Consider the following 23,908-nt stretch of genomic DNA (forward strand, 5'->3'; position numbering starts at 1 on the left):
GCCACAGTCACATTCGCTCACTACTAAGGCCATCATTAACAATATATGTAAGTTTATATGCATATACGAGTTTATAACCCAGAAAGATGAAAACGCAAAAAACAACAATCATGAACTAGAAAAAAAATTCAGTTATTTATAAAATGTACTCTTTTTAATTTTGTTCAAAGGGTTTCTCTTTTCCTTTATCTCTCGCTTGCTCTCACTCTCTCTTCTCTCTTAGTAAATATAAAAAGAGTGTAGAGAGAGAATCCTTTAATACGCAATGAAATTTTGTCAAATATACCGCGTTTGAGATTTGTCCAAATTTTCAGAATGATGAACAATTTTTTAATGCTGCGTCACTGAAAGGTTGGCAAAGATGGGCAAAGCAAGAACAACAATCGATCCTTCGCGTGAATTTGCTCCAAAGAGATTGCACGAGAATGGAAAATGGAAGCCTATAACATTTAATCTGAATAATGTTTATTTTTATAGATGGCGTCGGTTTTTTGGGATTTGTGGGCGTCATAAGCTAGAGAAATAATGTTAATGAAAAATTCTGCAATCCATGCAAAAGTAAAAGTTCCAAATTTAAACTATATGGCAGCATAACTTTAAAAAATCAATTTATTATTAACGTTAATGATTACTTACATTTAGTTAAGGCTACATTGAGTTCACGATTCCGAGTTCAATTACGATTTGCAATTATCAAAAGTAAGTGAAACTTTCTCGGCCTTCTTAGCTATATGCTAATCAATTCAAAATTAGTTTATCAACAGTTATTATATGTGGTCCATCAAATCGTTTACATCATTGTTTGGTTTAAGTCGCTGTATAGGTCCCAAAACATTTAAAATTGGTGTTATTAAATCCAATAAGCGGGCACTTTGTAAAGTCAATTTTTCACCTTTTGTTTTCCCAAAAACATGTTTGTCTTTTAGATAGTTACGTAGTTATATAAGGCTTTGAAAATTTGTATACATTTCATCAATAGGAACAATTGCGTGAATGCCTTCAAGAAAAAATGCTTCCTCTTTTATGTTGTGTCATACGACGACTTTAATACGATTCTTGAAATCACGGTCGATTTATTCGATAGGTTACAAGAAATGTGTCCAAGAGTAAGTAAAGAATAAACGAACTGACATATAGATTAGAAAATTTAGATTAAACCAATAATGGTTTCGTGTTCATTAAATTAAAAGACCCTTTTAAATCTCGAACGTACTTCCTTAGCGTTACGAACGCTACGGCGCCATTAATTTACCGTTCCAGCTTATAGGGTATTAAAAATATTCGATTACTGTTAAAATAACATTTATTCTCTTTGCCAGCGTAAGAGCATTGTGCTCATTTGAATGAATGCTTACTCTCCGTCAACCATTTATAATATATTGTTGCGTACGCAAATGGGCGGGACGTGACTGTTGTGTACACTGTTTTTTTTTTTTTTTTTTTTTGTGATGCCTATTGTTGTTGCTTTAAGCATGAAAATAATTCGCACGAATCGGAATCAACGTAATACGCATACATAATGAGAATGTGTCAATGTGTTGTAATTGTTTTTGCTGTGCAAAGGATTATTTAAATAGAAGAACAAATTCCCAAAAGTATGAAATAAAACATATAAAATATACACGATTAACCAAGAGATGGAGTTAAAGGGTTTGAATGAATGAAGCAACTTTGAGAGAATTCACTTACTCTCTGTCTGTTTTTCTGACTTATATTTGTCGCTTACTTCCTCATTGTTGCTGTTCGCTTACAGCAGTGTATGCAGCATTTCATAATATACATGTATTTCATACAAAATGTGTACGTGCGAATGGCTGGCATGGCTACAAATACAAATGCACGAAAACATCGTTATTGTTTTTATTCGAGTCTATACTAACGAATTCGTGTGTGAAGAGTGATGAAGTTTTATGGTGTTTTGCTAGTGTGTTCTCTATCCTTCTTAAGCTCTCTTTCGCTCTTACCACGCCCGTAATGTGCTAACAAACAGATTAACATGCATAGCGTTGTTGTTTTGTAGTTGTGTCTTTTTTTTTTTCCAGAAAATCTCAACGGTATGGATACACTAACACAGTCACACTCACCTATTAGTTAGTATCTTAACAATTTGTTTTTTTTTTTTTTTGTATACAATTTTTGGGAATTTTAGTATTTGTACATGTTTGCTTATACACTTACTTTCGTTGCGTCATTTACCATCTCTTTCTAATAGATAAGTATTACTACCGTTATTGTGTGCGTAGTGGTGCAGTTGGTATTTTATATTTTTGGGTACCTAAAAGGAAAGAGAACACACACACACGGAGACACAGGTCCATGGAAGTATGTGCGTTGTTGTTATCTGTCTATTTAACTGGTAGTGTATACTTCCTTGCATTTGTTTATGTGCGTACGTGTGTGTTTACATATCTGTGTGCATTGGTATGTGACCGAAATTTCAATTACGCCAATCGTAAACTTTTGAATCAACAAACTCCATTAGTATATATATATGTATATATATATATATATATATATACTTGTTATAGTTGTAGTTGTTTATAGTGTTTTTGTAATGTTTTCGTATGTATTTAATAAAAGTTTTTGTATATATGTATAGATATATTTACATTTTCCTAAAAGTGTATATATTTATATATTGTATATATATGTAGTTTTCTATTTAATCCGTCACATTTCACTATTGGGCGGCTTTCTTTCTTTGGATATTACGATGCGTTTACGTAATTGTCGTCATTTCTTTTACGGCGTAGGAGTTGTCTCCAACTTTTCTCCATAGTTATGTAGTATGCACAGTTATGCATGCATACACATGCACACATATGTTTTGCTTGTATATTGAAAAGGAAGTAATTTTAATTCACATATGTATGCAAAACTTTGTTGAGAAATTTCAATTTAGAAAGTTTTGCTTTTAAATTCGTTTCGAGCATTAAGTTTCAATTATTAAGTAAATAGGTGAAATATAACGTAATAAAAGAATAATACTTTTATTAATTGGTTTAAAGTTAGTTATAGCAAATTTTTATAGGCAAAGTCCTTAGCTAACACGTTAGTTATAAGGCAATTTTCCGGAAAGAAAGCTTATGAGCTTTTGTTTAATTTTTAATCAGTTAGCTAAATCAAAACTTTTAAAGAAAATTACTTAAACTTATGCGTTTACTTAAAGTAAAAGATCTTCTCTTGAAAAGAACTTGTTCTTATCTAACAGATAATCGTCGACACATCTGCAGTGGTTTTGGCGATAGGTTTAGGAGATTTAGAACAATCAGTTGAACTTTGTTTTTCTCTGAGACGCGAGCAGTAACATGAGCGCATGCAATTATTTCCCGACTTTTTACCCATTGAATGGCCAACACATGCCAAGCAACGTAAGATATTTAGAAGCAAAAACATCGTTTGCTTTCCTTTCAAAAGTAATCCCGAAGTAGAACCTTCTTTTTAGTACTATGTCATGTCTTTATTAATTATTTCTATTATGAGAAGTTATAAGCTCTCAAACACATAAGATTTGCGTTTTTGCCCAACTTTTTAATTTCTAAAACACGCCAATTAAAAGGAAAAATGAGGTAAATTTATCTAAAACGATTCTAAAGCTTATCTTTCTTGAGAAGCAAGGTTTTAAAAAGCCTTAGGTAAATAATGAAAAGAAAAAAACAATTTCTATAAAATTGAAGCAACTAAAGAAATTATGGAACAGTTAAATAACTCTAATTAAAACACTGAAAAGGCCCAGCGTGTTTATAAAATATCTTTAGACAATATCAATTATATAAAATTCGTTGAAAGCCTGCAGCCCTGGTAACAGCTTAAAAAAGCATTTATTTTTTTTTAATAATTTTTTTCTTTGGATGAAAGAAACGAAGTTATTAAGCTTTAAAAAAGAAATATTTATGGAAAATATTAATGAATGGAAACATCGCAGCCATATTCTGAAGCATTTTCAATTTAAGAGGTCCTGTCGCCCATAAATTAACTGAGAAAAACTCAAAATACATATTTTAAGTTAAGAGCGATAATGGCGTGGCTGGAAAGTTCTATCGTATTTTACTATCTGTAAATAATTTATTTGCCAGATCGAGGTCAGTCGATATAATGCATCATGTGTTGTGTTATTATGCGACATCTCTCTCGTGCAATATAAGAGGACTACTTTTTATACTCTTCATCAGTTAGTTGCAAAGTGCAGAGCGGATAAATTGCATTTAGGATATTGCATTTGCATCAGTTGCAGAAGGGATGCAATATATCGGTTGTCCGTAAAAGCTTATGTGACACAGTGTGAAGGGAACTTGTAAATATCTGCATCTGTCAAAGATGGTTTGCCAAATTTCATTCTAGAGATCCATCGCTGAGGAACATGTCAGATATCTTCAAATTAAAATATTTTTTTTTATAAATATGACAGGAATTTCGGGGCCACCTCATAATACTTTCCTTATTTTGAAAATGGTGTTTTTGTACGATTGCCGACTGTTTGTTTCAAGTAAAGGCAGTTTTGTGTTAATAAACAAACTTTAAATGAACTTATTACCATACTATGCTGAAATTATTTTATGCTAGCGAACAAAACGAATGTACAGTTTTGAAATTTATATATACGCTTTTTTATGAATTTTTAACACTCATCTGCTATACCGGGAGTTTAAAACTAATCTTGCATGTTTAAATGTTTTTCTTCACTCGTTTTTCCCTCGAATAGGAAAGGCAAAGACAATATCTTACGCCTTTCACTTTACGTGTTACTTGAGAATTTCGCAAGATTATTGACAAAAGTAGTCATCGAAGCGAGCATCGCTTTCTTGTTTGTGGGCCTCTTATTTCCATTTTCCAATGAGAGGAGAAACAAGAGTTAACTAAATCACTTCTTAAGTCTCAAAATATTCAGGGTTACGGTTTGAGTGCATGTGTATGTTAATTTAAACAATAATAATTCTTTTCAAAATCTTATTATATGTTACAATGTATAATAAGTTAACGAAAACGTTTATGGAATCTTTCTCAACAAATCGCTTTAGAGTTGTAAAATTTTGTTAATACCAACTCTCTCAAGCTATGCTGTAGTGCTTGTGATAAATCAGAGTCTAAGCATAATAAAAAGAGCAGAAAAACAATATGATATTCAGGTGATAATTAGGTCGAAAATTAAAACATTTTGAAAGAATTCGCTTGTTTTATAAAATCGCTTCGAGAAAGCGATGACATTCCTTGAATTTATGAAAAAACTGATATAATGTATATATATATACATATATACATACGGATAGCAAAATAGGTGTATTTTGTTTTACGTTGGTGAAGGGCATTCCCTTCCATTTCCCTTCTATTGAATTTTATATTTATCATTTATTTATAAAGTTGGAACATTTCTGAACTTAAAAGTGGTTTTAGAGTTATATTAAGTACAGAAAAAAACTTGAAAATTGAGTTCACCTCAAAAATGTCACATGTTTCCAGGCGGATAGTAAAATGGATGTACACACAAAAATTTAAAAATAACGCAAAATTTTGTACTTAACCACTTTTATAGAAAACAATTAAGACAGTTAATAGCCGGTATAACCACAATCGTTTTTAAAGACCGCTTCGATCCTTTTAGGCAGGGATGAAATTAATTGACGGCACATTTACTGGGATATTATACCACACTTTTTGAATGTTTTCGCATAATACTTTTCTATTGGCACAGGAAAGTGGATGCTTCTTCCTCAAGGTTCTCAATGGGATTGAGTTAGAGGACGGACTTGGCCATTCAAAGAGATCCTACACTTCGGTTTTACCATATTGATGAATCCAGCTGAAATTTCCATACCAGCGGCATATTTTCTTCGGCGTGCAGTTCCCAACAAGTTTTTATGCACAAATCTATCCGTGGTGCTTTCCCTGAGGTGTACCGGACCGACACCCTCTCAAGAAGAATCTCCATGCTTCACTGTTTTCCTTGTACATCTAGTTTGGAATGTTTTTCCTTCCCCAAACAAATTTATTTTGTCTCATCGCTCCGACGTATATTTCCTCACTCGTTTTTTATTCTAGTTCGCACCAATTTTTATGGGCTAGAGTAAAGTCCTTCCTCTTCTCCAAATTAGCTTTTCTGGGCAAACAAACTTTCCGAGCTATTAAATGGAAATTGATGTAGACGACTTGAAGTGATTTCACTTTGCTAAAATTATCATGGGATTATTGGGAGCAGAAAGGTTCTTTTAACTACTCCGCGTCTCTTAATGAATTTTCTTGGTTTAAAGCAACCTTTCTTCTTCGCTACAACGCTCGACCAATTGAATATTATTATAAAAATTAATTCTAATTACATTTCTATACTACATAGACTATTGTGACAAAACGAAGAAGAGCGATTTGCCTTCCCAAACCGCTTTGCAGCAAAATCTCACACGACACTTTACTTTTCACTGCTTTAAAGAGGACGCATCTACTTCACTGCTCGCAAGCAGCAAGAAAAAGCTACTGACGAAACATAACATCCCACAATTTATTACTGCAACGAATATCTGACGTGGGATGTTCAGAATTCATTTTGAGAAGTATTGCGACATGTAAAAACATTGTAAAGAGTATGTGGAAATTACCTTTTAATATTTCTGTGGCATAGAACAAAAAAATACATCTCGGACCAATTTTTCTATCGAGCAAAGTGTATAGAGAAAATTTACATAAAATGGTTACTGCTGCTAATCATGAGCGGCTACGTCCATCAACGCCATATACTGTGATCGTTTTTATTATTATCATTATTAAATAAGTGACGTCATCATCAAAACTGCAAAGCAAGCATAATGAACAATTTATATGTGTTTATATATTATACTTGGAATGATTTTTTGTTTGCTAGTGAAGGAGTGCAAAGACGGAAAAAAATTAATAAACAAAAGAATTATGTAGCTAAGCGTTCTCTCTCCATACTTATCGGATTATTCATTTCCATTATTATACACTTGTGATACGTTGCTGATGGTTAAATACAATCGGTAGATTATCAAATTTAAGATTTAAGAGAATCGAATGATTAACAATAAATAAGTCTTATTAAAAAAAAAAAGAAATATATATATATAAAGAGAAAGAAGAAATATATATATATATATATATATATATATATATATAACGTAACGATTATCATTTGTCGTTTATGTTAGTATAAAAAACCGACGATTACGGGTAAGAAAAGTCTTGCGTTAAATAAATCTCCTTATTTGGCGAATTATAAAAGTATATTAAACTGTATTCGTGACAGTTATTGCACACAAATTAATTGAAAATATTTAAGCAAAAGCGAACTACAGTATGATTTTGAAAATATGAATGAAAATTTCGTTAACAAGTGGCGCCTAATTTCTAACGCTCATGTTAACAACGTGATATGGCAGCCAGTCAATTTGAAGAAGAAGCAACTATAATGACGCGTAAGTAACAGAGCTATGGCTATGTTTTACGACGAATATTAGATGCCCACCGTCTAAGCTGAATGTGTGAATTACATGAAGTTGACTATGGCCACATAGATGCGACGCTTAAATACATTATACACATGATTACAATAAATAAAATCACTAAATTTTGAGATTGATGTCTGCTGTACGGAGGAAGTTATGGCATATTGGAAAGCTTTTAGTGCTTCTCTACTATTTGCTTATTTATTAATTTTTTTTTTTGTTCAGTTTTCCAATCCCTAATCAAGTTTTAATTTTCTATAGTTACCAGGCTAATCGGCGCAATGTCAAAAAAAAAAAAAAAACCGAATGAATAGGCAGCTGAACAGAATGACAAGAATACGAAGGAGCCAGCAGACATAGGGATCAAAGGACGAGTGCACAGATAGTCGAGCAACCAACCAATCAAAAAAAAGTGACTGATAAACGGATTAATTCACCGAGCGGGCGTACGATGGGATAAGCAAACGAGAGAACAGAAAGAGGGCCAGGCTAACCAATGGGTAGGGATTTGGAAAAGCAAACATGTAGCCAGATAATCTGGCATATGAATAGACAGGTCCATAAATGAATGAATATGTGAATAGGTTGGTAAAACGACGAAGGAACAATAAATCGATAGATGGAAGACCAAGCCGACGTGCGTATGGATTGACGGGGAGGCAAATGGATCGAAAGACGAGTAGCTGAAAAAATTCTTATGTATATCTACAATAATGGAAACTCTTATGCACTGTAATGAATATGTTACCAATAGATTGATAATATTTAAGTAAGATACTCTTGTTTAGCTGATCGGTTGCTATGATAATATTTTAAACAAAATATCACGTTCGAAATGTTCTTGAACTGAGCGTTTATTGTTACTTTTATCATCGTGAGTGACTGTTAAGATTTTCGTCTATAAATTAACTCATTTTTAAATTATTTCATTAATATTTATATTTAACCAGTTGTTTTTTAAGGTTGTTTTTTCATATCAAAAAGAAAGAGAATAACTTTTACATCCTTCTTCTTTGTTTTTGTATTACTCTATATTCGTATTCGTGGCGTAAGCGAAAAAATAAGTAAGAACATTATAGTTGAGCATGCCGAGCATTAAATATCCTACACCATTTCGCCTAGTATACTTATTCGCTTGCTTTGGTGATAATACATCAAAAATTATACATGAATTTCATGCAAAGATGTACTTTTCACAAAAGCCCGAATATTAGAGGATTCTCAACACATCACGTGACATGATGGAAATTTAGGAAACTTAATTTACTGCCTAAAAATGTTATATTCTTTAGTTTCATGACAACCCTTATACATGTTGGACTCTAAAAAAATAGTCGTAGTTGATCCAAATTCCCTATTGCTAATTGTTTTGGTTATTTCGTTACAGTGCACCAATTTTCATCATAAAATATTAAAAATTACACCTTTTTCTGAAGCCCTTACTATTCATGAGAATTTTTATACGGAGTGTGGTTCAGGAAATGGAATCGTGTCTTATATATTATGTACAGAATGTAGCATAGTTTATAAATACAGCTTCGCTAGCTGGAAAGCAAAATTGATTTGAAATGTTTTTCCTTCGTGTACTACTATTCTTATATTATTTTTTTTTTTCATAATGTACGATTTTTCTGCATTATTAATTACATCCATGATTGTGCGAACATCCGTCATCTATATATAATACATATATATATATGTACATGTAATTCATTTTATGAGAGGAGTTCGATTTACTTTCAAACAGATTTTGGATTTACTCGTATTTATTTTGCGCAAAGTTAACAAACACGATTTATAACGAGCATTAAAAGATCGCCTTATGCCGAATAAAAAAATTTACTCTTGTTTGCATTATTAATGTTTAACTCTCGCTTGTGCACTCTGTGCGTACGTCCGTTACCAATTGTAGTTTTCATAATTATGCGTTTATGGTTAAATCACCATTACATTGAGTCAAAATTCTATAGAATTTTTTCTATATACGCTTTTATAGATAATGAACAATAATTATTTTGCCATAAACATAATGAAATTCATATTATAAAAGCAAAGATAGACAGACACTAAACAGGAAGATGTATGTATATGGTTCGCTTTTATCATGAGTAGATTCTAAAAATAAATATGTACTACATTTCAAGTCATTCTTAGGAATCTTAGATATATATGCATAAATATGTACATATAAAAACTTAAAAATATTTCCAGTCGAAAAAAATTGTTGAAAACTGTAAAAAAAGTAATAGCAAAAAAAAAAAAAAAAACAAATTGTCTATATATACACATGTACTGCAGTATCTAAAAAGTAAGACCATTGTTCAAGCTAAATTGCGCGGGTATATTGAACATCAAAAAATTTCCCTTCTGAATTGGTAGCGCTGTGACAGACATCCGCACCAAATTTCACACCATAAACGTCGTAAGCGTTTAAGTTGCGCTTAGTTTTGTATGACACAAAATGTATTTTTTTTCTTCTTTTAGAAAATGTTTCACGTTGCTGAGCAAAACAGTTGCATCAAGTTTTGTTTGCGAAAGGAAATGTCTTAGGAAAAAATAGCTAGGATATTGCGGAGAGCGTTAACGAGCAGACTTTGTCGGAAAGAAACGTTTACAAATGATCTAAACAGTTTAAAGAAAGCAGAGAATGCGTTGAAGACGACGAGCGTGCCGGATTCCTCTGTCGATGAAAGTCACTTCAAGCAAATCAAAGTTTCGGTGCTTAAAAAAACGTCGATTAACGTTGTTGGCATTTCAAACGGGTCAGTCAAAAACATTATAAAAGATATTTTGGGTTTCAAGAGTGTCTCATATCGCTTAATTCCGAAAAAACTCAACTTTTTTCCCAGTGCCGCGTTAAAATCTATGCGGAGATAATTTTTGAATATCAATTGGCCATGAAATGCATTCTTACGGGAGATAAGGCTTGGTTTTACGCATACAACCCGGAAACATCCGATCAATTAAGGGAATGTCGTGCAAACCGTGACCGAAAATCGACAAAAATCGCGTCAAGGTGATATTAAAAGTTTTCCTCGATCCATTAATAAGTTATTCGGCTGGAATTGTGAAAAGACAACTCTTTGTTTTTACATCACGATAATACGTCGTCTCACAATGCATTGGTTTTTGAGACGATTTCGTTAAAAATTCAACCCGTATCGTTCCAAGACCGTCGTATCTATCTGATTTAGCCCCAACTGACTTCTGGCTATTTCCTAAACTCACAACACCACTTCGGGGACAACGTTTTATCTCGATTGAATAGCTACTATGTGGATCGTAGAAAGCTTTGAAGGCCGTTACAAAGGTTTTGATGATCGGAAAAAACGTTGGCGAAAGCATACAGTTGCTGGGGACGAGTACTTTGAAGGCGATGAAATAGGTTTGGAATAATAAATGGATTTAAAAAATATAGAATTAAATTGGTCTTACTTTTGGAACAGAATATAAAATAAACTAAAAAGGAAGTAACAAAACGTTATTCCTTTTAGAATAAGTATTGGATACCTATCTAAAAACTTAAATATATTTTTTGCAGCACTAATGAGAACTTGAAAAATATTTAACGTAGGATAAGCCTGCCATTTACATCGATGTCTTATGGATTGTCGTTTGATGGGGAGAATATACATTTTATACTCTTAGCTCAAATGGTAATAAAGTCATCAGAAAGTAGTAAGAGATTTAAATTTAAATGCGAACAATTAAGTTTTTATTTCGCAAATTCGCCGTACATGGGTTGAAATCTTTACCAAATGACAAGCCTATCTATGTGTGGTTATTAAGTAACGCTTGCTTACTTTCATCTTAAAATATTCATTATTGCCTACACAATTTGTGGTACAAGTGTGTATTAAGTGTGTGCGTATATATGCAACGTCCAGAAGGAGTTGGCAATTGGGTAAGGGTATGAGTTGAATTCGTGGTGAAAAAATTTCGAAAAATTGGTGCTTGTAAACGGCTCGTTCCGCTGAAATAATATTCCTTATTAATAGTAGATTCGGCGGAAGGAGTTCATAATGCATATCACACCACTATAATCGAAGGAAACTTTAACTTACCTTATTTTCTGATCAAAGAAAATGCTCGATTTTTATTAAAGGTTTCTGTAGTTTTTTTAGTCTATGCAGGTGGATTATGTTCATTTCCCAATATTATGGCTTTAATATTAAACAACTACATACCACATACCATTATTTCTGGTGGTTTCGAAAAGTGCAGTAAAATTCGACAGAAATTACTGAAACGGAGCAGAGCTATGCGAAATCTAAGAAGACACATCTATAATAAGTGGTCCTCTAATTTTACGCCTATAAAGGAAATGAATTATAAATAACTAAAAGGTATCAAGAAGGAAAGGTTTTGCTTCCTACTAAACGGCGAGCTTTTCGTATTGAAATGTGATAATGTGTGCAGATCAGTGTTTCGTCAAATAAAAAAAATGACGGTAGACAATCGGGCACGCCGGGACACTCGGAATATATTCTCTTTTCTCCAACTTTTTTTCTTTTACACAACAATTTTCACATTCTTATTTAATAATGTAGTAAAAGCAGCAAAATTATTAAGAGGAAAATATGCTTTGTATTTCAATTCAATACTCTTCCCCGATGATACGAATTAACGATAACGCGTCAGTTCACACGTCATTGCTTGCCGGTAATTTTTTGGCCAAAAGCAAGACCATAATTATGCCTCAGTCACCTGCAATTGTTTCCTATTTCCATAACTGAAAGGATCCACAAATAGTTAAGGAGATAAGGAGGAGACGTAAAAGCTGGAAGAGCTCAAGGCCATACCAAAAAGTGCATGTCAGAAATGCATGTCGAAAAATCAAAAAAGCGCTGGCACAAGCATATTATGTCTAAGGAGGACTACTTTGAAGCAGACAAAATGGACATTGGTGAGTAAATAAATAGTTCTCGAGAAAAGTGAAAGGTCACTTTTTTTCAACACATTTAGTGTATTTTTTTTCGACTTTGTTCATCAACCTAGTCCTCTTGAATTATACTATAGTCAATTAAACTGTTTGCCAGGTTCACAGAATTATGCATTTCAGTTTGCACAATGATCTTAATGATTAATTGAATCAAGTTTTGTTTCTTGAAGTATCCTTTTGCGTTTTCTCAAGGAACAATACTCTCTGGGGGCCAGAATAAGAGAATGAGTTAGGTCGGGTAGCAAATTGAACTTCTGTTTATGCAAAACTGCCGTTGTTGCCACTGAAATGTGATTCCGTGTTTTTTCACTACTGTTAATGAACGCGGCCTTCAATGACCCGATTTTTCCCATGCCTGACCCTTGATTCAGCATATGATGATCACGGCATGTACTATTTCTCTAACCTTAATTCGACGGCCGTCCTCTATCATTTGTAGCGCTTCAGCGAGTCTCGATGTTTCATCGTTACTGAAGCTGGTATAGTCGCGATTTAATATAGTCTATGCTTAATTTGTGTACGCCTATTGTCTGTTTAAAAGCGGACACTTAACGACAATCCGATAACGAATTGCTCCTATGTTCGGAAAAGCACTCACGTCTACTCACAGTTCGACAGCTATTGCGTACAAATGTATTTAACGCAATTTTCATGGGCTAAAAATTTAGGGAGCCTAGGTTGATATTTGGACTTTAACAAAACCATCACTGAAGGACGGACGATTCAGGCAACAACTAAGGCCAATGATATACAGTGCTGTAAATAAAAGTTGAATAAAATGTCCTACGTCAAAAATGTTGTTCTTTTTTTTTTTATGAAGTTTATTTAAACTCTCTCAAGTCTTTTTTCACATATTCCTTTTAATAAATGATAAACTTATGCTTAGAACCCTACTGTACCATTTTCATTTATTTTCTTTGGTTTTGTCTTGCGACAATTTTTTGTGGAAGGTTAAGACCAAGAATTTACTCAAAGAGCAATGCATGCTTTCATAATATCACATAGGTCAAAAAGTAACGGGACTAGGTACTTTTTTCCGTTTTTTGGAAAATTTGATAGTGTGATAGAATCTGTCGAACGCTCTTCTTGGATTTTCATGCGTCTGTTTTTTGACGGAATTATCAAGATCTTTATATTACGTGCTTGAGGGTTTAAACCTTTTAAAAATAATTACAATGTGTTGTTAAAGAGACGATAATTTTCTAACAGTTCCGGAATACATTGATCAGCACGTTATATGCAAATAGTGTAAGTTGTTTATCTTTGAAATTGCAAATCGAGAATATTCATCTGAAGCTCAGTACAGACTTCTTCTAGTACTATTTATCTAACTGTAAAAACGGAGCCTGATTTACCTACAAATGCGACACCAGTACACAAAGCTACACAAAATCGTAATTCATACGAAAGACTAGCCTAAAGCTCAGTATAATGTTTACGAAGACTACCTAGTTCATTGAAAAAGTGGGCGGAATCAATTAACGATCTAAAAAAAAAATTGTCCTTCCTAAACCAGATTTTTCATATACAACTGGGTATGATCAATTCGAACATATCGCTTTGATGCTGTGGGTATCAATATTGCGCTGTAAAACGAATATAGTTTTTTTACTTGCATTAAAAATGTTGTCATGCCGTAAAACTCAATGGCGCGATTGGGTATGTGTCAGTGGTATTAGAAAAATTGAATCCGACCTGCATGTAAAAGATTAACTAGGAACTCGCGCGTACGACAAGGAATGCCATTAGTAATATTTATGTATATATACATGTAAGCTCTTATTCTCTGTATATGGCTGATAAAGGAAATGAGCCGTTAAGAGTTTCATTGTAAACGGCAAAAAGTTCGTACTTGTTTAAGAAATCCGTAATGAGTACCCTTAAGCTTTTAGCACAAAAGTAATTATTTAAAAAAATAAAAATGAGTATATTTTTAAAAAGTAAAAACACCATAGTGGAACACGTTCCATCCATTAAGCACCCTTCACCATTTTACAGTTATTTATATAACGACTTTTCAAAATAAGGTGGTCTGTGGGAAATGATCGAAAACCGTTTATCTTTGAGCAAAAAAGCGAATTTCATCGAAATATCTCAAAAATTTCAATCTGCTGGCTGATCACAAAGCGGGCAGACGGCTAGACGGACACCCAAGCTTATAATAAAATGAATAATAAAATGTATGTCTATTTCAAGATCTTTCGGATTTTGTCTATATCTGCACAAGCTTCGCACCCTCGTACCAAGTGGTGTAGGGTATGCAAAGTTAAGACAAACTTTTGAAAAATTTTCTTATTATTTACTTCTTTAAAAATATATTCATACTTTCGAAAATTATTTATTTATTACATCTTGTTTTTTAAATTCGTCTGAGTGGACGGGTAGGCTATAGATCTCGACTAACAAGTCAATGGTCGTGGGTTCAAATCTTAAGTGCGGTAAAATTTTCAATAAGGCCTTGGAGACAAATGTATATATATATATATATATATATATATATATGTGTGGTTGTATATAAAGACGAACAGTAGTAACAAACTTGATGATCAACTTAATACAATCTTATAGAAGCCGGTGTGGGTTAAAGTAAGTAGAGAGGCAGATGAAAAAAAGAAGAAGACGCAGAAGAAAAAAATTATATTGAACTCAGTTGCATTTCTTAAATTGATTTGTGCAATTAATTGAGGAAATCAGTTAAAAAAAAATCGAAACAAAATTCCTGGTGAACTGAAAACATTTCACAAATTTACGTGTGTTGAAATACACATGTACGCTCACAATCATATACCCCAACACAGGCATAACTTACTAACAGGGTATACTTACATATTTTTGTATAAAAGGAGAAAATAAGCAATAAAAAAAAAAAAAAAAATAAAAGGAAATAAGAAGAAGCAAAAAAAAACAGTCTGAAAGCCTGATGAGGCTTAAATTGCAGTCACAGTTGTTGTAATTAATGAAAGAAAACTAAATAACGTTAATGATAACGATAATGATGATGACGATGATGACGATGATAATGATGATGGTTATGATGATAATCGTAATGATGATAATATATGATAATTATCGTTATTTCTATCATTATCATTGATATCATTATCATTTATCATTATCCTCATTATGATGTTATTGAATGTTTAATGGCAGGATCATGTCTAAAGTTCGTTAGCAACAAATTGCTTTTATGTGAGGTTTACATGATGTGACAATATTTTGTGCGAATAACATCAGCAAAAACAACAACAACAACAATTATTACTACGATAACCACGAACAATATTGTTCTTGTTATGTTTCATGGTGAACAGAAAAACGTTTGTTAACAAATTCTCATACTGTTGTTATTGCATTTGTATTGCCGTTAGAGTCATGTTTATTGTGATTAGTTCAAAAACAAAGAAATTTACTTGTTGGTTTGTTGTTGTTGTCATTGTTTAATGTTAAGTTCTTTTCGTTCTTTGTAATTTGTTCAATTTTATTTATTTGTTCGTTTGTTCGTAGTTAGTTTTTTCTCTCATTTTTTAAAGCATCAATGTTTTAGATAAACGAACCAGTTTTTACTAAGCTAGTTGCATATATAGGTAAGTAAGCGTTGGAAGGAAAATCATTTAATGTTGCATGTACAAGTCCAACTGCACCAGCAGCTATTGCCACTGCCCCCTCCATCTTTGACGGTATTTATTTTTTTTATTTTCATTAATATTATTATTTTTTTTTTTTTTTGTTTATGCTTTGCTTTGCTGTTTCCTACATAAATTTTGGTTTAAGCTTCATTGGTTCGTTGTGTGTGTCGGCGCAGCGTTGCGGTTGTGGAGATTTAACACGTTCTGTAAAGCTCGATTCCGAGATAAATCGAAAGGTGCAAGAATATTAATTAATAATTCCGATCACAACTTGAAACTCTGTGTCGGCGTAGTTTGTTGGCCACGGTTTGGCATGCGAATTAATCGCTAAATACCAGACAACAAACGATGACGGCGACGTCAGTGTTCATTGCATCAATGTTTAGATGACGACGTTTCTTGTTTTTTGCTTTTGCTTTTTCTTTTTCTTTTCCTATTTCCTTAATCTGTTAATATCTGCATCGGTTGCAAATTTGGTTTTCTAGCGAAAATTCGTTTAAATATTTATTTCAGACTTCTTATTATATCCTGACTACTCATCTTCACTTCATACTACTACGTAGATATTGCATTTTTAAGATTCAAATGGGAGGAAGTCCCATAAACTAATATTGTCTTCTATTTTTTCTGTTTTTTTTTTTTTTTTTTTTTTTTTTTTAAGAAAGGAAAGTAGTTCTCAGAAGGCTTAAGTTCTATATTCTATGAAATAATACTGGACGACGCGTGTTTGCTAAGTTATTTAATAAATGGGCGACATTACACGAATAAAAAAATGATTATAAAAACTAAACAGAAATAGGAAATACAAACACAAATAAAAACAGAATCAAGTTTTATTTTATTAAAAATGCGAAAAGGAATAAATGTATTGTTACTCTTTCCCTTTAAGTGTAAACTTGGAGAGGATTACAAATTGTAAAAAAACGAGGAAGGCAGGGGAAGAAGAAAATATACGTTCCTTATAATATATCCCGTCGCGTCCAAATTGCGTTTTACACCCGCTTTATCAGCTTTCTTGGCTCAACTTGTTTGCTTTATTTGATTGCTTGAAACCACGCCAAGTTTGCACGGTTTTATTCTTTGTATATCGTCTTCTCACATCTTCTAAATCGTTCCTAGATAAGTAATTTACTCTAATGATTCCGCTTCTTACTTTTCTGTACACTTCCTCCGAGTTATTTTCACCTAAATTGTATGCTTCTATGTCCTGATCATCCAATTCGTTTACAAAATTAACGCGCTCTTGCTTTGGAAGAACTCTTTCCATTCCTCTCCGGAAAACTTTCAGTTTAAACCCTCATTTGAGAGATCTTTAAAAGTTACGATTGAAACTCCACTAATTACAAACTAGCATTATAATGATTGACCCCTCTCTGGCTTCTTTTCTACGAATATATTGTATTTTAAGCAAATCTTTTTGTTTTTTCGAAATTCCTACAGCAATAAGCTCAGATGTGAGCAAAATTGTTTTTTTTATACCCACGATCGAATCACCAGCTGTCGGAAAGTTTGCCGATTACAGAGATCTCATAAGCCATATATTTTAGTTGATCCATCCATCTGTTTGTGGTAATCACTTTCTTGGTCGCAAAAGTGAAGCTTCAAATTCGGTTGGCATTGGATATGGGACAAATCGATTAATGTCACGACCATAGTAAAATACAATCTGAGACTTCTAATATTTTTGATCTTTGCTTACAAGCTATAGCAGGCAAATCTTTAAAAACGTGCCCGTGTACTCGATGGATGATCTTACAGTACCTGTACAAACAATTGCCCAGGACTACAAAAAGTGATTGTTTTCACAATTTCTGCTTATTACTCGTAGGATAAAAAAGGCAGAATGCTGAAAATGATTCTGTGCATGTGCCTAAAAATGTGTTAATCCTAAGATAAATATGGTTGTCGACCTCACAACCAGTGGAGGATTCATTTTTTCTTAGAAGTATAATATAATCAATTGGGTATTAAACAAAATAACTTGGAGGCGACAACTTAAATTTCTTAATACTACGTTAAATAACGTCACGACGGTATACGACAGATAAAGTTGGTGGGTATAAAAGATTCGATCGCGACCGAATATCATTTTCTTACTTGTTCATAATTAAGATCCGTAATTTCTGAAGGACATTTTTTATCATATCATTAGAATTTTTACCTTTTTAACCGAAAATTGAAAGTTCATCACTAGTACCGACATTAAGCATATCGTCTCTCTTTCTCAACTTAATTATTATCTTATTAAAATATCATTTGAATCGCCCAAGTAATATTTTATAAAATAGGGACACTTTTCGTTGAATTTGCCTACGTATTCTATATAAAATTTTCAGTAAGTGAGGAGGATATATATTAACGATTTTGTTAGTGATGAAGCCTTACGACTGGAATAAAGTTAAGCTTTCTTGATAGATATTGGCGTCTGTTAAGACATATTAAAAAAATTAAGTGTTGCTATGTCTCTGAAAATGGTTACAATTCTGGTTTATACGCCTCTAGGTTCGCCAGTGTGCAAGTTTGTCCATTTACGTCCATCTGTACTTTTGTCGATATGTCAATCTTTACATTCGCCTATATGGGTATTTATAGCTTCTGCTGTGTGTTCGCCTAAGCATTCGTATGCGTATTCGTATTAATATTCATCTGTACGCGTTATGCTTTTTTATAACTAATACATCTGTCTCTACGTCTGTCAAGAACGCTTACTTATTCACTGTTCGTTTTGATCAACTTCAGATGCGTCGTTTTCTTCATTTTTCAATTCACTCGCGTATGTAATCACAAGCGTTCTTCGTCTTCTTTCTCAAAATTGGCATTGAAGGTTGAAGTTAGTGAAATATAACATAAAGTGAAATTTCATAGGTAAATACGGCAAGAGGAAGCTCTTTTATATTAAATAAAAAACCAAAAATTCAAGATAAAAATAACAACGCTTCCAACTTAAGCTTGAACACGCTTTGTCAGTGTTTCCAAAATTGGCAAAGATGGCCACTCGTTTTTCATATATATATGCGATTATACTTTTCCTTCAAGACAAAAACCGGCGTCAACAGTAGTTCTTGCTAAATATCAAATGAATCAAAGTAAACAGTGCAATTTGTAGTAGTGATGATGACTTTAATTTCATTAATTTATTACTCCTTTCTTAGGTCTGGCCTGTTAACAAGCCGAAGGAAAACTTAAAGTCTTTACAGTTTAACACGAGCGATATAGTTATTATTGAGTTTTCACTTCGTGTTTCTCATACAATGTTTAACATACAAAATTGACATACTAGGCATCTTTACATATATTAGAAGGCAATTATTACAATGGCACACATTGCATATATTTTGTGATACATCCCAGAAGTCCACTGAATGCTTAGAATGCTTGGTAATCGTTTTCCCGTTTCGATGCTTACAAATCTGTTTTTACAATATTTACAGTTAATCGGACAATATTCTTACTGTACCTCGAACGTGTAAGTTACATAATAGTTTTACAATAGATGTTAAAACGAAAATGATTTTGATAATATTCCATTGAAAAAATTAAATCAAACAACAATTACAGCACAAAAAAAAAAAAAAGAAAAGAAAAGAAAAGGAAGCAATAAAATACACGATCAGTTACGATCACGACAAAAATCTGAACGAAAAAGCAATAAATATGCGAGTAGGTGATAAAATAATAGAACAACATTATAAAACAAGTGATAGTTAGCTGATCCTTTCCAACAGGATTTTGTCTACCAAGCAAAGATTCGATTGATAAGATATTTCAACGGTGTCAAGTGGTGGGTATGATATACATAGTGCGTATGTGTGCTTGTGTTTGTGACTGTTCATGAATTTGTGAAGTTAATGTTATAGTTCATAATTTTTGATCGCACACCGGTTATGAATTCTTTAAAATAAATAAAGCAATAAAAATCATAAACTGGGCAAAGAAAAAAAGTAAATGTTAAAAAAAAGACAAAATAAATAAATAAAAACCACACAAAGGACACCAAACGATATTGTTAATAAGTGGAAAATAAAGAATAAAAACCACAACAACATAACATAACGCAAATACATAAACATAAACACACACACACACACACACACACAGCCATAAGCACACGCAAACACACTTACATACTACTATTATCGATGTTTATCAGTTTAGTTTTGGGTTTTGTGAAGGCGTTCTCCGTGTGCCTCTTAAGTGTAAACACGCACTAACAGTGCGGCTGTGCATAACATTCTTCTGATAGACTTTGTTTTACTTACTAGCTACTTGGCACAATAATATGCAGGTAGCCGTCCAATCGTCCACTACACCTAACCTTGTACAGCCATAATTTTTAACCAGCCACGACAAAAATGATGAACTGTATGACATTTTTTCCGCTGCCATATCATCATCATCTGCCTGACCAGGTATGATCGTAAATTTTCAAAATTTAACAAAAACAACAAAAAAAAGGAGAAAAACAAAAAAAAAATTAAATTCAACTAAAAATCCAGATCTACCACAAATTTATCACAAATATAAGTGTTTCTGGAAACGCGGTGATAATTCTTTTGAATTTCGTAAGCATAAAAACATTCTTATGCTGTTCATGTTTATAAGTTAAGTTTCCATTCATTTATTTTTCATTTCTTTTTGTTTTTTTCTTTAACTTTATACAAAATGTTCTTAACTACTTTTTTTTCTTCTTTAAAAAACAAAAAAAAAAAAAAAAAACAAAAAAGAAAAGAAAGAGCCGAAGAGAGTAATATGTAAACGTTTTTATTTATACCAAACGGTAATTTGAGCCATTTTTTCGGGGGGTTGTTTTTGTTGTTCCGACGTGTTGTACCAAGTCAAACATCGATGCTGCGGTTTTATAGAATTGTTGATGATTTTTATGGTTTTCAGTGGCAGCCACTGACACATTATTTTATTGTTTATGTTCTGCGTATCCTATTCTCACTCGTACGGGCATGTACCCCGATATACGTGTACACGTTTATAGGAATTACACAAAAGATGACAAGATAAAGTTCGGGTGGGTTAACTTGTTTAAATCGCGATAAGGTGGTTCGCATATACCTTAACAATATTTCTAAATCCGCCTGACGACATATTTATTTTGTTATTCCGTTCGTATGCACCGTGCATAGAGCATCAGTGACCTCATACCGCAATATTCTCGACATTCAATCTAATCTATTCTCCGGTCGGTCGTATGCTGGCGCTCTTACAACCGTTAAGCTTAAGATAGAATACCCGAAATTTGTTACATATATACGCAATGGAATTCTGCAGATAATATTTGTTTATCTCGTCTAAATAGCTGATGTTATTTTAAAAAGTACGTAAGTTTTCCAAAGGATTTTCTTCTTTAATTTATCGACTTCATATCTAGATAGCAGGTCGGATGCAGAGAGATGCATGCGATCAATAGAAATTATTTTTGATTGTTTACTCGAGCAATAAAGAACAGTAGTTATATATTCACCACTCAAGGCCGAGGGTATACATTCATTTTGTCAGAACCAAGCAGAAGGAAACCTCAGTAATCTCATAAAGTATATATATTCTACGTCAGCATCAGATTTTGAATCGTTCAGAACCATGTTTGTCTGTCCGTGTGTTTGCCTGTGTAATGTCAATTGTAAACATACCGGGTTCAAACTTGGCATTAAAAATTGGAAATTCTTGCGCAGAAGTTAATATTGAAAATAGGCCAAATTTGTCGAGTGACACGTCTACAGTACGAAGTAAACTGACAAACACATCCGTTTTCAAAAGCAAAATAAAAAAAAAAAAAGTTTGTTTGCTCATTACGTCCACGTAATATTATAGAGTATAATAACACGATTTAACTGTCAAAACTTTTTTCCGGTCAGGGCAAAGCTTTAGGGACTTTATAAAAGATATATACACTTGACATATACTTATGCATATATATACATTTGACTAGTGTTAAATTGGGACAGAACCTAAGTACATCCATCGTGCCGTTTGTCTATCTATCTGACTAGCTATCTGTGCCATATCGATGGCAAATATTCGCCCTATCTTCAAACACAGTGATATCAGTTTGAAATGTGATAGAAACATTGCACACAAATTGGTGTTGAAAATAAGCCAAATCGGGTATACGCCTACCTAAAATAAGAACACGTTTCCTTTCTGGATTTTTTGCCCATTGCTCATAAGCTACATCAATAACTACTGTGTTCCTCTGCTTCAAATTTGGCAAAAACATTATAAGTTATTGTAGGAACTTTGATATGAGAAATTGGCGAAATCAACCGAAACGCATGGCTACTGGGAATATCTCTGTTTTCAAAAGCGAAAATACCGCCTATTTGCTCTTTGCTCATAAACTACAACAATAAAAATCAGTATATTTTATTATAAGATAGCAATGGCGGGTATAGAATATTCGGCCACAGTCGAATATTATTATCTTACGGAATTGACGAATTAAGAATGAATGAATCATCTTACTGGTTTATTTTTATACCAATCACCGAATGTATCCCTCGTATTCGTTTTCAATGCCCAGAAGGAACCTTCATACATCCAACAAACTATATACTTTCTTCATCAGCATCGAATTCGACGTAAAAAATTGGTAAAAAATTTTGGTTTTGCCACTAACTATAGATGATATATATACAAAAATTTGAGCGCCTACCCAATATTATATTGTATGAAGATTTAATTTTTTCTTCAATACCCTTCTGACTCGCGGAAACACACTGCAAAAATTATAAGGTATATGAGTTCTTGCTCAGTTTCAAATTTGAAATGCAGTTAAACATGTCCGTCTGTTCGTTTGTGCATTTGTCCGTCTGCCCATTTGTATAGTATAACATATCGTAAACATTCTCCCGTTAGCGAAAATGAAGATATCGCCTAAAAATTTGCAAAAGAATTTTGAAGTGCGCAAACTTTTTAAAGAACACGTCTGCAACGCCCACTCGTCTATGCGACAAAAACTTCTATTTTGAAAGAAGAAAAATTCAGCCGCGTTCACTCAATATTATAGAATATGAAAATTTAGTTCTTTTACTTTTTTTGTTTTTTTCAAGATAACGGCGGGGGGATATAAGAGGCTCGATCACGTCTGAATATAAGCTTCTTACTTGTTTATATTTATTTTGGAATATAATGCTCTTGTTGGCGATGCATAACCATTTAAAAGTCTTGGCCTGCATTTCGGCATTTGTAATGCGTAAAACCCATATTTCACGTCGCTAATTTATAAAGCAGAATATGGTTTAGTAGAGTCTAAGCAATGACAAGATGCCACGAAAAAACTATTAAAAAAAACCCGTTAAAATGACTTTCAAAGAAGACAATTAAGAAAGCGATGTACTATGAATGCTCAGCATATATCAAATCACTTTGTAGAAAAACGAATTTGGTTCATTGATCAGTTTATCACAAATTCAGAATAGTTTCATATTCAAAAAATCAATCTCTGCTTATGATACTTTACATTAAATATTAATTCACAAAGTATTTTCGTTTGCGTGCAAAGTATCAGAATGCGTAACATTGACTTGCGTTTGAAAGACAAAATTTCAGTCTACGTCCATCGCGTTAAAACGAAAATGATCGAAAATTCAGAGAAATCGCTAAAGCGAAACAAATTATTGGTGCTTACGGTTAAAATGTTCTAACAATGAAGATAGCATCTCGCTGGTTCGCTTGCTTATGCTCTAAAATTTTCAATTTCAAGTCGATCTGATCGAACAGTCACTAATCTCACAAAAACTCATATAAAATTGACACATATACTGTCGTACTTTTGCTAAGGAATTCTATATCGAAATAGTTTTAAACCACTTCCTCAAGGAATGACGTATGAACAAACGATAAAAAATTTGATTGACCGAGTTTTTATCAGCGAATCGCTA

At 32.9% G+C, this 23,908-nt stretch overlaps 1 protein-coding gene across 1 annotated transcript in view; it reads right to left on the bottom strand.

Moving 5' to 3' along the window:
- LOC119645248 (protein trachealess) overlaps nucleotides 1–23,908 on the bottom strand; it is a 101,028-nt gene that overhangs the window by 39,980 nt on the left and 37,140 nt on the right. The gene's annotated exons all lie outside the window — the stretch shown is intronic.

Source organism: Glossina fuscipes, unplaced genomic scaffold, assembly GCF_014805625.2.
Source record: "Glossina fuscipes isolate IAEA_lab_2018 unplaced genomic scaffold, Yale_Gfus_2 1, whole genome shotgun sequence".
Classification (NCBI taxonomy): Eukaryota; Metazoa; Arthropoda; class Insecta; order Diptera; family Glossinidae; genus Glossina; species Glossina fuscipes.